Below are 6,000 nucleotides of genomic sequence, written 5' to 3' on the forward strand. Positions count from 1 at the left end.
TATAAAACGCAACACATTTTTAAAAAGTGGATTGGGTTGGGAGCCAGTGAAGTAATATGTGGTTCAGGCAGCTTGAACCATGTGATCACCTTTGACCCTTCTTAATAAATTGTATAGTCTAGTATTAGGCAGTCCCTCCTATTGAGGATGACCTGCTTCCACACCAAAAAGCGATGACTTCACAGGTGTTTCAATGAAGGACCTGACATTCTAGGGCCTGAACTACATGTTGAAGGGTGGAAGATGCCTGTGCGTGGATTTTTTTAACGTGTGGTGGCCATTGCACACCAGCCACCACACGGGCTTGACCGAACTCGGTCTTGGTCCAGTGGAAAGGATTACCCAAAACGGCTGGAGACCAGCTCTGCTGCACGGACCTAGTGCGCACACACATATCGCAGTGTGGGCGGGGCTGGCCCATGCTGTCCCTGGGCCCCGAACTCACGCCTCTCCCGGGACCCGATCAAAAATGGAGCAGTCAGAAACAGGACATTAATTAGTCTCCTCTTATCTTGGAGACATCAAATATCGACACTGTTATTTGAAATATCAAAAACTTATAAATTGTAGACTTGCAATAGAGCACAAATGATTAGACTTTTTTAAACAAGCAGATTCAATCTGGCAGCCAAATTCAGATTTCACAGCTGTATTACATTACAAGTTTACATCAGAAATAGGAGCAAGAGTCGGCCATTCGGCCCCTCGAGCCTGCTCCACCATTCAATAAGATCATGGCTGATCTGATCTTGGCCTCAGCTTCACTTCCCTGTCCGCTCCCCATAACCCTTGACTCCTTTATCGCTCAAAAATCTGTCATTCTCCACCTTAAATATATTCAGTGACCCAGCCTCCGCAGCTCTCTGGGGCAGAGAATTCCAAAGACCCTCCTCATTTCCATTTTAAATGGGTGACACCTTATTCTAAAACTATGCCCCCTAGTTCTAGATTCCTCCACGAGGGGGAACATCCTCTCTGCATCTACCCTGTCAAGCCCCCTCAGAATCTTATACGTTTCAATAAGATCCCCTCACATTCTTCTAAACTCCAATGAGTATAGGCCCAACCTGCTCAACCTATCTTCATAAGACAACCCCTTCATCTCCGGAATCAACTTAGTGAACCTTCTCTGAACTGCCTCCAATGTAAGTATATCCCTCCTTAAATAAGACGACCAAAACTGTACGCAGCACTCCAGGGGCTAGACTTTCCCGAGAGCCCCTCAACGCCCAGTTGCCCGCCCAGAAAAACCGCTAATGTTTTGCAAGTAACGCTGGCGAAAATTTCTATAATTAAGTTAAAAATAATCGCCCTGCGAGAAAATGGATTTGCACCAATATTCTCGGCAGTTAAAGGGGAAACTAAGTGAAACGGAGGATTCTTAACATTTTTTTTTAATTTAGTCCGAGGCTGCGGTTGGGCCTAGGGAAGGGGGGGGGAAGCTTTAAAAAAAAATGTCACTAAAAATAAAAGTGAAAAAACATTCCCAAGACAGTTTCAAAGCTATTCCCGTTTTACAATTTAAAAAAAAATAAAGAACCTTTAACTTGCCTTTCTTTGCAGCTTTCACAGGGCGGTTCCCACGGCGAACTGGACGGGCTTCCGTTGAGGCCAAATTTACGCCCTGGCGATTCTCTCGGCCGTTTGCTCCCGGTGGGCATTTTGAGATTTGGACGGTACCATTGAAAAAAACTAAGGGGGACACTTTCACTGGGCGGTTTCTCTCCCAAAAAGAAATTTCTCCTCATCTCAGTTTTAAATGGGCGGCCCCTTATTCTGAGACTATGTCCCTTAGTTTTAGTTTCCTCTATGAGTGGAAATATCCTCTCTGCATCCACCTTGTCCAGTCCCCTCAGAATCTTATACGTTTCAATAAGATCACACCTCATTTTTCTGTGTTCAAGTCCCACTCCAGAGACTTGAGCACAAGATCTAGTGCTGACTCGCCAGTGCAGTGCTGAGGGAGCACTGCACTGTCGGAGGTGCCGTCTTTCGGATGAGACGTTAAACCGAGGCACCGTCTGCTCTCAGGTGGACGTAAAAGATCCCGCGGCACTATTTCAAAGGAGAGCAGGGGGAGTTACCACGGTGTCCTGGGGCCAATATTTACCCTTCAACCAACATCACTAAATCAGATTATCTGGTCATTGTTTGTGGGAGCTTGCTGTGCGCTAATTGGCTGCCGCGTTTCCCACATTACAACAGTGACTACATTTCAAAAGATACTTCATTGGCTGTAAAGCGCTTTGAGATGTCCTGAGGCTGTGAAAATATGACACATAATTGCAAGTCTTCCTTTATAAGTGTAGCCAAACGGCTCTGCAGCATTGCTATGCTTCTCATGTCAGTGCAGCCTAAGTGACTTATTTAGGGACTTTGTACAAAAGCATTGCAAGCTGAAGACAGAAAAGGAAAGTGGGCAGTGTACAGGGGTAAAGAAAGATAAGAACGAGGTTTGTAGCAGTGGCAACAAATTTTTAAAAGGAGGATTAAGAGGATTAACTCCATTTTATGGCTGTTTGCATAATGATTGATTCATTTGGTTAATCCTGGGCCGGGTTACAAAAGGACTTGGCTGTGCTTGTATTATATACTGCGGTAGTCGCCGCTCCCTGAAATCCTTTTATCTAGTTTTTTTTTTAAATGACGTTTAATGGTTGTGAAATGACACAGGTTAACTGATCGGTTTTGGATTTCGCTGGTAAATGTATTTGCATTTAGAACAAATGTTTAGTTTTGCGCTGTCATCGAGGGCGGCAGTGTATTTTCTCAAAGGATCCAGGAATGTTTTAGTTGGATTCTTATTTAGAAGCATTTTCAGACCTTCATCCTTGTGCACTAATCGTTGATCGTATTTTCGCGCACTGTTTCTCAATTTTTCGAGTACCTTGAAAGTGTTGCTGCAAATCTTCGTAGAGATGAAGATTAAATTAGGAGGGTGGGTTTGGGGGTGGGGCTGGTGGGGGGGGGCTGGGGGGCGGTGTGGGATGGGGGGCTGGTGATGTGGGGTGGGGGCGGGTGATGTGGGGCAGGGGTGGGGTTAGGGGGTGGGGCGTGGCGGGGGCTGGTGATGTGGGTCGGGGGGGGCGGCTGGTGGGGCAGGGGTTGGCGGCGGTGTGGAGTGGGAGGGGTGCATGAGGTGGGGAGAATACCTTGGGTTATGATGGCTTTAGCGACGGCCGTGAGCCAAATTGCCGGAATAACATTTTATTTTCTCAGCTGCGCTGGGACTTAATAAAACCCATTGGAAGTTGGTGTCCCCAGATGGGGTGTGTTAAGATTTCAGATGAGGAGGCAGGAGGGAAAATTTGGGTTTCTGGAAGGCTAGCATGTGTAAATTTGTTGCATGGAGGTCCGTATAGAAGGCTATTGTGCGGCTACAGACTTTAACCCTTCGGGAATCTCTGTTCAGGCAGGTCAAGTGCAGGCCACAGGCCTCGATCAATACATGTGCCTCTCCCATCTGTTATTGATTTTTGTTAAGAGCTTGCTAACACGTACAGGCACTCTCTGTCCATGCCTGCTCGGCTTCGGAGATGGTTTCTACCTCGTAGAAAGTCTCGGTCTTTGCAGACTGGGGATCCCTGTGGGCCTTATAATGCGAAACAGTTGCCTCTGTGTGATCTTACTGCCCTAAACCCTATTCCTGCCGCACTCTGGTTAATGGTTTTGTTTCCATGTCTCTGTGATGCGTAATGCTTTCAGACTCGGGCCTCCATTGGGCTCCTGCAGGTGGTTAGGTGATCAAACAGTTGTCATAGTTACCGTAAGTGGAAATGTTTTTCTCTCTCTCTCTCAGTTCACCAATTACTCATCCATCCTGTTTGAAGCTGTGCTCGGGCAGATGCGGCTAATCACCTCTGTCCAGAACCCCCGCTAATTGGGAGCAGCATTACCCCTCTGAGCACTTCCAGCATTGCTCTGAAAACAATTAGATGTGTGCTCTTCAGATAGTCGGCACTGCTGTGTGTGGCTGGGCTAATAACAATGAAAGAAGCACGGAAATTTCATTTGCAGTGCGTGTCGTTTTACTAATTTATAATTCCAGCTTTTTCGGGGAAAGAAAGCAAGTTGATAAACATTCTCACACGATTCAAGTACAGTTAATATTTTACAAAAGCATATAATGCGTTGGTTATTGGTATAATTTTGAAAAACATTGATAATGCCCCTCTCTTGTCATTCTCCCCTCTCCTTTTGTTCAAAAAAGATAACCCCACATTATCTCTATTACTCTAATTGACGCGCATTTAGCCTTGAATACTCATTAGATTGCTAAAGGTTCTGAAACATTGCAACTCTTTCAATGCAAGTAACAGCTGGATGGTGCGAATTGCTGTTTGTGTGAGATTCTGTGTTCGTTTAAGCCTCTCACACTTGTGCAGATTAAAAGTTTGAGGCTTAGCGGGAGTCCCTGTGCATATTTGTTCATCTCTGACAATACGTTATGTCGGGTATTTACAAAGGAGCCTGCCCCCACGGACCTTCTCTCCGAAACCCTCCCCAGTTGGTGTGACTATACACCCACACGGGGGAATGAAGAACAGGTGGGCTGCAGGACTTGGATATTGAGATAAAATAGTCCCCCTGTTGCGAAATGCAAATGTTAAAACCGTCCAGGACATACCGAGGCGTGACCCGCAGAGTAAACCTCAGAGTGACCCGGGCAGCAGTCCAGCCGAGAGCTTCGCCCAACCTCCGAGATCACCGCAATGCTGGGGCGCTTTGTTCTGATTGACCTCGGCGCTTTACCAAACCGCGTGGGAGGGAGGATCCATTATAGTTCAAAATGGACAAAGCCCGGAGAATTTAAGTTTTTTTTTCATTAATTGGCTTTCGTGCTGCAGTGGCCCAATCTGTTGGTACAAATCTGGAGAAGTTCCAGCACCTATTGACAGTGAAGGCCGTGTAGCTCGTTGTGCGACAATGTGCATTGGGACAGCCTCCTGTGCATGTGTGCATGTCTGTTAATATGCAAAAGGCTGTGCGCCTGTGCATATTTCCTGCCAACAATATATTCCTATGTCCACATTTATAATGGGAGTTTCCTATGTAAACTTGTCGCTCTGTGATCAATGGCCACTTTAATTTTTGGGGGGTGCGCGGGGCCCCTTTTAATGGGTTGCGCGGCCAATTCAGATTTTTCATTTAAAAGCCGGTGAGTGGCCGGGGTGGGACCCCCAGAGTTTCGAGTGGCCGTGCACAGGGACGCTGCTGTGCCTCAGTCTCCCTCCCTATCCTCCCTCCCTATCCCTCCCTCCCTCCATATCTCCCCCTCCCCTCCCTCCCTATCTCCCCCTCCCCTCCCTCCCTATCTCCCGCTCCCTCCCTCCCTCCCTCCCACCATATCTCCCCCTCCCCTCCCTCCCTATCTCTCCCTCCCTCCCTCCATATCTCTCCCTCCCTCCATATCTCCTCCCTCCATATCTCCCCCCTCCCTCCATATCTCCCCCCTCCCTCCATATCTCCCCCTCCCCTCCATATCTCTCCCTATCTCCCTCCCTCCCTATCTCCCGCTCCCTCCCTCCATATCTCCCCCTCCCTCCCTCCATATCTCCCCCTCCCTCCCTCCATATCTCCCCCTCCCTCCCTCCATATCTCCCCCTCCCTCCCTCCATATCTCCCCCTCCCTCCTCCATATCTCCCCCTCCCTCCCTCCATATCTCCCCCTCCCTCCCTCCATATCTCCCCCTCCCTCCCTCCATATCTCCCCCTCCCTCCCTCCATATCTCCCCCTCCCTCCCTCCATATCTCTCCCTCCTTCCCTATCTCCCCCCTCCCTCCATATCTCCCCCCTCCCTCCATATCTCCCCCTCCCCTCCATATCTCTCCCTCCCTCCATATCTCTCCCTCCCTCCCTATCTCCCCCTCCCTCCCTATCTCCCCCTCCCTCCCTCCCTATCTCCCCCTCCCTCCCTCCCTATCTCCCCCTCCCTCCCTCCCTATCTCTCCCCCTCCCTCCCTCCCTATCTCCCCCTCCCTCCCTCCCTATCTCCCCCC

The 6,000-nt window shown here is 48.8% G+C and overlaps 1 protein-coding gene across 1 annotated transcript in view; it reads left to right on the forward strand.

The window, feature by feature from the left end:
* Nucleotides 1-6,000, forward strand: part of noc2l (NOC2-like nucleolar associated transcriptional repressor) — a 233,678-nt gene that overhangs the window by 201,886 nt on the left and 25,792 nt on the right. The gene's annotated exons all lie outside the window — the stretch shown is intronic.

The sequence above is a fragment of the Pristiophorus japonicus genome, chromosome 18 (assembly GCF_044704955.1).
Source record: "Pristiophorus japonicus isolate sPriJap1 chromosome 18, sPriJap1.hap1, whole genome shotgun sequence".
Lineage (NCBI taxonomy): Eukaryota > Metazoa > Chordata > Chondrichthyes > Pristiophoridae > Pristiophorus > Pristiophorus japonicus.